This window comes from Nicotiana tabacum, chromosome 1, assembly GCF_000715075.1.
Source record: "Nicotiana tabacum cultivar K326 chromosome 1, ASM71507v2, whole genome shotgun sequence".
Taxonomy (NCBI): Eukaryota; Viridiplantae; Streptophyta; class Magnoliopsida; order Solanales; family Solanaceae; genus Nicotiana; species Nicotiana tabacum.
Window position 1 is genome coordinate 211,185,767 of NC_134080.1, and position 12,063 is coordinate 211,197,829.

Sequence of the window (12,063 nt, forward strand, 5' to 3'; positions counted from 1 at the left end):
GATGAGTCAAAGCTTCTCGCACGTCGGTCCACCTGATTTGGAGGAATGGGTGCAATCATGTCATGTTGTTTTAACTTCTCAAATAAGCTTGCATAGGACTCTCCTATTGGTGTAAAACTATCTTTCAACTTTTGTTCCCTTCTATACCCCTGGCTTGGATGTGGGTTACAAAGTAATTGAAAATTTTGCGGAGGCTGGTAGAGATTTTGTGATCCTCGTGCTCGCTTTCTTGGGTGATTTGGTGGCTGGGCAACATACTGGGATGGATCAACAGAGTATGGGGGGTTCGGAGGTGGATAGTAATGCTTGGGGGTCATGGAAAACCTGATGAGGCTGCACATACCTTCGAGATGTTCTCCTAGGACCTCTTCTCGACCCTGATATCACCATGATTTCTTCATCCCTCTCATTCGTGTTACCAAATTCAATTTGGACAGCTTGAGCTGCAGCTTTGAGAGCTGTTTGCCTTATAATTCTGCCTGTCTTAAGACCGTTCTCCACCATTTCTCCCATTTTGATTGCTTCCGGGAAGGATTTACCCACTGCGGATGTCATGTATTGAAAATAATCTGGCTCTTGAGCCTGTAGAAAGACAGTGATTAACTCGTGTTCATCCATGGGTGGCTTAGCTCTAGCTGCCTGCTCTCTCCATTTGATGGCATATTCCCTGAAACTTTCAGTTGGTTTCTTTTTTAGGTTAGAAAGGGAAATGTTGTCTGGGGCGATGTCGATGTTGTATTGAAACTGTTTGACAAAGGCCCGTGCCATGTCATCCCAGACGTACCAGCAAGATGTGTCTTGCTCCAAAAACCATTCAGATGCTACTCCCGTGAGGCTTTCCCCAAAATAAGCTATAAGCAATTCCTCATTTCTTCCCACACCTCTCAATTGGTTGCAATACCTTTTCAGGTGGGCTATGGGGTCTCCATGTCCATTGTACTTTTCAAATTTAGGGATCTTGAAGCCAGGCGGCAAGTGGACATCGGGGAACATGCATAGATCTCTGAAGGCAACACTCTTTTGACCTGCCATTGCTTGCGTGTTTTTCAACCGTTGTTCTAATCTTTTCACTCTTTGAGTTATTTCTTCCTGTACTTTCTTTCGGGCAGGCTTCTTGATGTTTACAGGAAGCTCAAACGAATACGAGTGGTACTCGGGATAGTGGTATTGTTCTTGCTGTGTAGCAAATTGTGACTCGTGACAAGGCTGTCCTTGGCCATTGGCCTAGGCTTGGCGCATTTTGGTCATTTGTTGTTTCAGTGTTCTATTTTCCTCAACCACAGTAGACCCTTGTTGAACCCTCTGACCCTGAGTCTCTTGAGCACTCGTAACAGCTTCGATGTCAGTTATCATTTTTCCTCAGATCTTGTGTTTCCAGCTTACCACAAACCAACCACCTCAACTTTCTTCACAATTCAAAACAAAACATGTTAGAATGGATTGAGTCGGTCCCCATTATTAACAACATCTTATCCATTTTTTCAAATCCTCTTTTCTATTTTTCACTTTTCATTTTTTTTTGGTTGCGGTCGAATCTTATGGAGATTGCCTACGTATCATGACCCCTCATGAATCAGACCGTGCGTAGTTCTTGCAAATAAAAGGTAAACGACAATAATTTTTTTTTTTTTGGAATTTTCCATTTTCATAATAACAACAAAACTGACCAACTTAATGATGAAATACAGACTCGAAAATCAAACGACCCATATACTCTAATCAAAAGAAATACAAACCCCAAAAATGACAGATTCCTTCCCCTATATGCCAATTTTGACCCAAAATCTGAACGGTATTCACTTGACCACTGACTCTTTTTCTTATTTTTCCAAATTAAATTAAACAACCCGGTATTGCAAACACGGCCTTCCAGCGCCTCGGGGACGAAGATTTTAAGGTTGTGAGGGTCAGAATCAAAATATGACCAAAGGTGACTGTTTGCGCAAAGTCAGCCTTCCGGCGCTCTGTTTGGGAACATTTGGCTATTTTTGACAAAAACGGCATCACCTGGTTTATTTATGACAAAAATTAAAATTTTGATATTTTTTGGGCTATTTTTGTAAAAGGGGAGGTTGGACCCGATGAAGGTTGCCTACGTATCTCACGCCCTGTGAGAATCAAACCATGCATAGTTCAGGCAAATTAACCGAACTATTTTAAAACATGACTCTTTTCCATTTTTATTTTTGGCATTTCATAAGCGAATAAAACTATTTTTAGAAACAAGACTCTTTTTTTTTCTTTTCAACAAATAATAAAACAACATATTTTCCAAACTAAAAATAAAAGACTCTGTTTTTTTTCTTTGCTTTTTTTTAGTAAAACAAAATAAAACATTTTTCCTTTTTTTTTCTCAAAATTTCGGCAGAGTTTCGCCAGTAATTGGTCATTGATATTTTATTTCTAAAATAATCAATTAACTCCCTAACTGATATTATTTTTTTTTTCCTCTTTTCTCTTTTTTTTTCAATTTTCCAACATTCTCGAGATTCAGAAACCGGTCAACATGCAGGTTCGAAACAAATATATGTACAGAGCAAGTAGGATGCATCAGGACGGTCTTTTCATTTCAGGTTGCTAGTCCTAGACGGACTCAACCCCTGTGTTGAGTCCCCTAAGTCAAATGCAACGTGATGCAAATAAGTGTTCCTACTAGGGATCCGGCATGAAGTCATGTTATTCTATGTTCCAAACCTGGGTCGGTGTTCTAGACTGTGTACCCGAGCGGACAACTCAAGTCGAGGAGGGGGCAACTTACCGGGAACCAAAAGGCCATCCGGCTTCGTAACTTGTCCGGCCTCTTTCTTATTTCAAGGTATGACACTAACAGAACAGGGAGTCTCAACCAGTAAGCACATCCCCGGAGGTGAAGAGAGAAGGGTGTCGGCACAATTTATATACAGTTCAGATAATATCAAAGCGGTAACATTTAGCACACTCAGCATAAAACATGTAGGAAAATCAGATACAATCAAATACAACAATTTATCTAAGCTCTAATTCTGAACCCTGAACAACACGTTCTGGGTTAACTTCCCCAGCAGAGTCGCCAGAGCTGTCACACCTCCTTTTTCTATACCTACCCCCCCGCAAAGAGGCGTAAAGGAGTTTTTCCATTTAAAGGACAATCGGAGCGGGATTTAATTATTAATTATTCAGAGTCGCCACTTGGGAGATTAATGGTGTCCCAAGTCACCGGTTGAATCCCGAACCGAGGAAATTTATGACTCTGTTAACAGTCCGCGAACCAAAAATCCGAGTAAGGAATTCTGTTAACTCGGGAGAAGGTGTTAGGCATTCCCGAGTTCCGTGGTTCTAGCACGGTCGCTTAACTGTTGTAGTTGAATTTATCTGACTTTAATACATGTTAACTTATGTGCTTTTTATTTGTAAACCGCTTTTATTGTTATTTATTTTAGCAGAATTGCGACGTTGTGAAAACGCGTTTCGAACCACGTCGCAATCAATGCACCCGTAGTTATCAACACATTTCGACTTCGTCGAGCTTTGGATTTGAGTCACATCAATGCACACCCGAATTTTAAGAAGGTTATTTAATTAAATCGTACCTAAAGATACTAACGTAGTGTTACTTTGGGGAAAAGCCATGAAGTTCGCTAAACGGCCATCCCAAATTCTAATTATTTCGATAATTACTTACTAAGGGCCCCACATTTATTTATTTTGTGTGGTAAGGCCCGTCTCAATTTGTAAACCTCTTTTCTATCATTATTTATTTATAAGGATTACGATGTCGCGAAAACGAGTTTCGAACCACGTCGCAATCAATGCACCCGTGATTGTCTACACATTTTGACTTCATCGAGATTTGGATTTGGGTCGCATCAATGCGCACCCGAGTTTAGGAAGATAATATTGTTAAACGAACGCGCCTAAAGCAACTACACATTTTTAAATTTGCGAGGGCCATGGAAATTCAACTAAATAGCACGCCTCGAATTCTAAAGGAAAAGCAATTAGTTAAACTAGAAATATTCATTTTTACAACTAATTAATTTAAGTATCACAACCACGCCACGGGAACCATACCTATAGTTGCAATGATTTAATTACGCGCAAAAAAGTCTGCCTACCCACACGTGGTCAACCCTTAACATACTACTAGCAAGCAATAAAATAAGCAACTTAAAATAGAACTAAATAAAATAAAGCTCAATTCATCTCCACATATTAACAACCCAAAATCAATGATCAACCAACCCAAAATTTAGTGAAACTTCTATAGTACTCCTTTTTCTCGCAATCACACTTGTGCCATGGAAACATGAATACTCCTTGACCTTGATCGGTCACGATTTGAACCAGAACATAAATTAACACAATTTGTCCAAAAACAATCTATATTGTTTCGATTCAGCATTTTAATCTCTCACAGTGTATTTCAACTCATCGTCATGGTCTAACTTCTTTTCATTAGAACTCTGATTGTATTTTAGCAACAATGACAAAAAGGGAAAATTAATTCAAACTACATATGCAAAGAACTAACCAAAACATAAATTCAAAATTCATGTTAAATTTATATCACAAATGAGGCAATGAATCACGTAGGAGTAACAAAATGAACATAGGAGGAAGATAACCTTGAACAAATTGTTGACCTTTCCAGTATGTGAATCCAAGAGCAAACGAGACGACAATTCAGGACCTCGACGAAGCGAAATCTCGTCGGACGACACTCGAACCTCGACGGAACCAACAAACGGAGTGTGATTTCAACGACGAGGAACAAAACGTGACTTCATCGACATTAATGGAGGCCGTTGGTCAGACCCAGACAGATGTCGAACTATTTTTACGCATGAACACAAATGGCGACGTTATTTTACAGATTCGCTGCTGCTAGTGGTGTTGTTACTCACCAGTTATCAATTCCGGCGAAGCAACAACTCGAGTTGGGAACTAGTGAACGCCGGCTGTGGTGATTGGCGTGAGAGAAGAGAGCTTTATTTGGGTTAAGCAGCCATGGGAGACGCTTCGGAAAGGACGTTGAAGCTTTTCGGAAAGATGTCGCGAGGAAGAAGAAGCCAAGGCTGGGGGGGTCTCCGAAGAAAAGCTACGCAACTTTGTTGCTTTCTAGCTTCTTTTAACGAGCGCGGCTTCTGCCTTTTCCCCCAAGCTTTTCCTCCGTCTGTTATTTCGTTCGACAACAAGCCATGGATGGCTGCTCAAGCAAAGGATGAATGATGGGGTAGGGTTTTGTTTGGGGTGAGTCGGGGAAGACGATGATCAGGGGGGGTTGTTCTTGTTGTGCAGCCCTGCTGCTTTGCAGCTTCTTCCTCGTTCGTTTTTTTTGCGCAGCCTTGTTGCCTGTTTTCCCAGCTCGTTCCTCCTTCGTTTTTTAGAGATAGGGTCGTTTTTGGTCGCGCAACTTTTTGCTGCTTTTTCAGCTTCTTTTTCTTCGTCCCTTTGTTTAGTCTTTAGGCTTGTTTTTATAGTGTAGAGTCTAGGGTTTTTGGGTAGGGTTTTTGGGTTAAGGGGTGTGGGCCTAGGAGTTATGGGCTTGGCAATTGTGGGCTAGGTCCAAAATTAGGCCTAAAGCTGGGTTGCTCCAGCCCAAGCTCTATTCTTTTGCCGCAAATGAGATTAAAAATACGCGCCCATTTATTAATTAGTCCTACTATTTATATAATTATTAAAACAAAACTGACCATTAAAACAAATCTATTTTTTTGTATTTCCAAACATTATATTAAAAATAAAAATACGATACTATTTTTATATATTTTTTAGATTAAGAATGACTACAAATATTAATGAACTTATTATTATATTATTATTATTTTTTGTTGTAATTTTTGTTTTCTTGTACTAAAATAAAGTGAAAGAGTCAAAATTACTTAAAATATTTATATTATGCCTAAATTAAATATTTTACGCTAATATATAAAATATCTTGGGGAGGGTCAAAAATCACATGTCTACAACTGGTGCTGAGGTCAAAGGCTGACTCCTCTACTGAGGCGGACCCCCATGACGACGATGACACTACCTCCACATATGCCCAAACTCCCTACACTCAAAACAACCCCCTGGTGCTGGTGACGGGGACTGAAGGGAACCCCTAGCACCAGGATAACTGGTAGAAGAACCTGGCATGGAGGAGCCCTGAACTGAACGAGCACGGGACAAACTCTGGGTTGGGAGGGCACTAAGTGATGAATGACCTTGATGAGAATTGTGAGAACCATGGCCCGATGATGCACCACAGTGAACTGGGCGAGCTGACTGAGCATGTCTGAATGGACGACCTTTGCTGTGCTGGAACTAACCCCCATGAGGAGCACCACCAAAACTACCGAATCCACGAGGGCTCTTGGCCTCCCTCTCCACTCGTTCCTGGAGGCGAATCGACTCTATGTCCCGATCAATATCAACAACCTCCTCAAAAGAAGCACCATACACCCTCTCTCTAGTCATAAGAATCTGCAGTTATATGTGAGGCCATCAACGAACCTCCTGATCCTCTCCCTGTCTATGGGAACCAACCAGATAGCATTACGGGATAACTCAGAAAATCTTATCTCGTACTACGTCATAGTTATATCATCCTGACGCAACTGCTCGAACTGCCTGCGCAACTTCTCTCTACGGGACTGCAACACATACTTCTCAAGAAAGAGAACGGAGAACTGCTGCCAAATAAGGGGTACTACACCAACAGGCCTACGCCTCTCATAAGCCTCCCACCAAGTAAAAACATCTCCCAATAACAGAAAGGTAGTGAACGAGACCCCATTGGTCTCCAGAATACCCGCTGTACGGAGAATCCTCTTACACTTATCCAAGAAACCCTAGGTATCCTCGCCCTTTGCACCACTGAAAGTCTGAGGCTGAAGTCTACCAAACCTCTCCAATCTACGCTGCTCGTCATCAGGCATGACTGGTACAACATAATTTGGAGCAGGTGCAATCGGCTGGGCTGGTGGTGCCTCCGGTGTCTGATGTCCCTAAACAACCTGCTCGGGTGTATGGGCGGCGGGAGCCTGAGTGCCTCTCCCGGCCTAGGAAGTAGTTGTTGTAGTAGTAACAGAGACCGCCTCAGCAAAACTGGCGCATATGGTCAGAATCTAAGCTAAGGTCTCCTGAAGACCTGGGATAATAATAGGCACAACCAGTGCCTGAGTTGGTCCCGCTAGGGCATCTACAACTGGTACTTGATCACGAATTGGGGTGACTGGTGGATTTGTAGGTGTTGCTCTAGCTATTGTGCGTGCTACACCCTTGCCCCTACCACGGCCTCGACCGCAACCTCTGCCTCTCGCGGCCGCAACTGGTGGTACTGGTGGCCGTCCGTCCTAATCGGTAGCACGTGTTCTCACCATATGTGAGAGAATAGAATAATAGAAGTTTAGTTACCAGAATCAACAGATTCGCACGATAAGAATTCAAGAATGTGAAGTTTTCCTAAAGGTTATGCAGCCTCTCGAAGATAAGTACAGACGTCTCCGTACCGATTCGCAGGACTCTACTAAACCTACTCATGACTCGTGAGATCTATGTAACCTAGGCTCTTATACCAACTTGTCACGACCCAAAAACTAACCATGTCATGATGGCGCGTATCGTGATACTAGGTAAGCTGACACATTACCAAAACAAAATGATATTTTCATTTTCAAGAAAATCCCAAAGCTATTTAACATAAAACTGTCATAAGGAGTTCAAATCAAAATAAAAGTGCGAAAAAGAAAGCCCGACATCGAGGTGTCACTAGTCATGAGCATCTACTACAATCTGTCTGACAATATCGAGACTAACACAGTTTGCAAAATAACTAAATACAACTAAAGGAAGATAAGAGGGAAAAGAGCAGGACTGCGATCGCCAAGCATCTACTTTGCTATCTCCGAGAAAATCTGTAACTAGAATAGTCAACAGCCGCTACCGTGTCCAAATACGCCTGGATTTCCACACAAGGTGCCTGGATCAATTTGAAAACATCTTTCAACAGTTTTAGAACAAGGTTCAATGCTCAAGTGAGAAAAACGGTGAAATCATAAACAGCCTCTCGGGCAAACATCTCTCATATACAACTCCTCGGGCAAACCTTACCATCACTCATATACAGACCCTCGGGCAAACCTTACCATCACTTATATACAATCCCTCGGGCAAACCTCACTGTCACTCATGCCTCCCAGTCACTTAGCACTCGGCACTCGCACTCAGCAGATACCTGTGCTCATTGGGGGTGTGCAGACTCCGGAGGGGATCCTTCAGCTCAAGCGCTATAACAAGCCAATTATGGCATAAATCAATCAGGCCCTCGGCCTCACTCAGTCACGAATTAGTAAAACATGTTGCGGCGTGCAGCCCGATCCCATAAACATCTTCACAAATCAAGCCCTCGGCCTCACTCAGTCATAAATCTCTACAGCCTCTCGGGCTCTCAGAATAACAAATTTTTAGCCCAAACAACATTTATATGATGCATCAAAAGTAGAGTAACAGAGACTGACTTATGAAATAAATAAGTATAAACATGACTGAATTTAGATTTCCAATCGAAAACAATGAGAGGATAGCAAGAAAAGACCTCTAAGGGTCCAAACAACACTGGCATAAGGCCTAAACATGGCATCCGGTCTGATTTACGAAAATTCTTTCTAAAACAAGTGAGAAGCATGTAGTTTCAACAAAATATTCAACTTTACAGTAGACACGGGATGGACAAAGTCACAATTCCCAACAGTGCACGCCTACACACCCGTCACCTAGCATGTGTGTCACCTCAAAATATTCACATGACACAAAATCCGGAGTTTTATACCCTCAGGACTAGATTTACAATCATTATTTACCTCAAACAGATCAAATCTCTAATCTGTGATGCTCTTGTCCCTTGACTCGGTCTCCAAATGCTCCGAATCTATTCACAATCAGTACAATACCATCAATATATGCTAAAGGAATATTTTTCACAAGAAAAACTACCAAATTAGAATAAGAATCCGAAATTGGTTCAAACCCGGCCCTAGGGTCCACGTCTCGAAATCCGACAAAATTTACAAAACTTGAAAGTCAATTCTCTCACGAGTCCATACATACGAAATCTATCAAAATCCGATTCCATTTGGTCCCTCAAATCCTCAAATCAATCTCTCCAAAATCCCAAACTCTAACCCCTCATTTTCACCCTTAATTCCACTAATTAATTGATAAAACAACGGGAAAACACCATAGATAGGAGTACTAGAGCTCAAGGTGGAATTGAACCAAAATTCGCGAAGGTTTATATTTATACCTTCTGCCAAGGTTTTTCGCACCTGCGGTGCCGCTTCTGCGCCAAAACATCCACATCTGCGGAAATCACTTAAGTCCTCAAAATCGCACTTGTGCCCCAGGTCTCACACCTGTGGGCCACAGATGCGACCAATCCTCTGCATCTGCGACTCCAGTCCTGGCCTTTCATTTCCGCATCTGTGGCTACCCAACCACACATGTGACTCCCCATCTGCAGGTGCGGTAACACCAGCAACTTCATAAATCAGCAGCAACAACTATCTCCAAACACCAAAAATCAATCTGTTAACCACCCGAAACACACCCGAGGCCCTCGGAACCTCAACCAAACATATCAACAAGTCATATATCAACATACGAACTTAGTCGAACCTTCAGAACACTCAAAACAACATTGAAACACCAAATTACCCTTGGATTCAAGCCTAAGAACTTTTAAACTTTCAAATTCCGCAACAGACGCCGACACCTATCAAATCACCTCCGAATGACCTGAAATTTTACACACACCTCACAAATGATACTACGAACCTACTCCAACTTCCGGAATTCCATTCCGACCCCGATATCAAATTTTTCACTGCCGACCAAAATCGCCAAATTTTCAACTTTTGCCAAGTCAAGCCTAATTCTACCACGGACCTCGAAATCACATTCCGGACGCGCTCCTAAGTCCAAAATCACCTAACGGAGCTAACCGAACCATAAAAATCCAAATTCGAGATCGTTTACTCATAAGTCAACATCCGGTTGCCTTTTTCACTTAAGCTTCTGAATAGGAGACTAAGTGTCTCATTCCACTCCGAAACCACTTCGGACCCGAACCAACCAACACGATACGATTAAAATATAGCTGAAGAATACAAAATAAAGTAGAAATGGAAAAACGGGGCTATAACTCACGAAACGGCCAGCCGGTTCATTACATGCTCGCGCGATCAAATTGCCAAAATAATACCTAGAACTACGAATTTAGCACCAAATCAAATGAAATTCTCAAGAACACTTTAAAAATTCTATTTTCTCAACCGGGCGTCCGAATCACGTCAAACCAACTCCGCTTCTCACCAAATTTCACAGACAAGTCTTAAATATCATAATAAACCTGTACCGAGCTCCGAAACCAAAATACGGACCCGATACCAACAAGATCAAACATTAACCATATTCTTAAAACCATTAGATTTTCAGTCTTTCAGTTTTTAACAAAAAATCATATCTCGAGCTAGGGACTTCGGTATTCGATTCCGGGCATACACTCAGGTCCCATATTTCATTACGGACCCACTAGGACCGAATACGGGTCCGGATTCGTTTACTCAAAACGTTGACCGAAGTCAACTAAAATCAACTTTTAAGGCAAAATTTATTATTTTCATCAACTTTCAACATAAAAGCTTTTCGGAAACACGACCAGACAGCGCACGCAAGTCGAAAAGAGTAAAAATGAGTTTCTTAAGGCTTAAGATCGTAGAATCAAGTTTTAAAACATAAGATGAACATTGGGTCATCACAATTTTGAAGGATTAACGGGACACTAGTATAGCCAAAGTCAATGACATCACTGTATATGTACTTGAGTAGTCACATATGCAAGAGCTTATGTACCATTTAACATCAGTTTGGTTAAAATACTATGTGACACTAAAGGATTAACGACATTAGGTACTGCAATAGGCCAGAACATCAAATGTTGGACGATGTAGACTGCTCTTCTATATACATGCCAAAGATTTCTATTTCATAGTTACATATTCATCCTTCTAAATTAAAATTTTCTTCATCTTCTTAAGCCAGCTTGAACATTAAACATTTAAACTTGATTTGGTGGGGTACGCCAGGCCCAAGCAATAGTGCAAGACCAGGGCAACGCATAAAGGCCCAAATAGCAAGCTACTTTGATGAACTTTTCCCCTTAAAAAATTGAATTAATATCGTGTGAGCCAATAACCCACATATCAGATATTAAACTGATAAGAACAGATACTACACTTGATCTTAGCCAAAAGGCCGAGAAAGGTATGTTTTACTTTGTGCATGGGCCTCTTCTTTTATAGTGCCTCTCAACCCTCTGTTTGTTTTTTTCTAGCAATGTGGGATTGATGAACCTTAATATAATAGTATTACTCTTCCCAGTAGTTCCCAGAAAGAAAACCTTAATATACCAATTAACATCAGTTTGGTTAATGTATCAATTAGCATCAGTTTGATTAATGAACCATTAACATCAGTTTGGTTAAAATACTACATGACGCTAAAAAGAATAACACGACATTAGGTACAGCCAAAGGCCAGGACATTATGGGTGTGTTTGGTACGAAGGAAAATATTTTTTACGAAAAATGTTTTTCAATTTTTTCATGTTTTGTTAGCTTAAATATTTTGGATCCTATCAAGAGAAAAGAAAAAAATTTCCAAAACTCTTTTCCAATCTTCCTCTCATTCCCCATCCCAACCAAAACCCACCAACCCACCCCCACCTAAATAGAAATATTATTAATAGTATTTTCTTTTCATGTTATAAATAAATTATTTTTTTCATTTCAACAAATGAGTATTTTCTTTCATTTTAACAAAATGATGTAGTAAAAAGTATTTTCTTTTATTTCAACAAAAAAGTATTTTTTTTAAATGTAGAAAAAGTATTTTCTTTCATTTCAACAAAATGAGTATTTTCTTTTCATGATGTAAATAAATTATTTTCTTTTTCAACAAAATGATTACTTTATTTTCATGTTGTAGAAATAGTACTTTCTTTTTCAACTAAAAAAAAAGAGTATTTTATTTTAGTTATGG

At 40.6% G+C, this 12,063-nt stretch overlaps 1 non-coding gene across 1 annotated transcript; it reads right to left on the reverse strand.

Moving 5' to 3' along the window:
• Window positions 1–11,094: 11,094 nt before the first annotated feature.
• LOC142165448 (U2 spliceosomal RNA) lies at window positions 11,095–11,290 on the reverse strand. Its single transcript, XR_012696184.1, has one exon. It is a non-coding gene; the product is annotated as a U2 spliceosomal RNA (small nuclear RNA).
• Window positions 11,291–12,063: the final 773 nt, after the last annotated feature.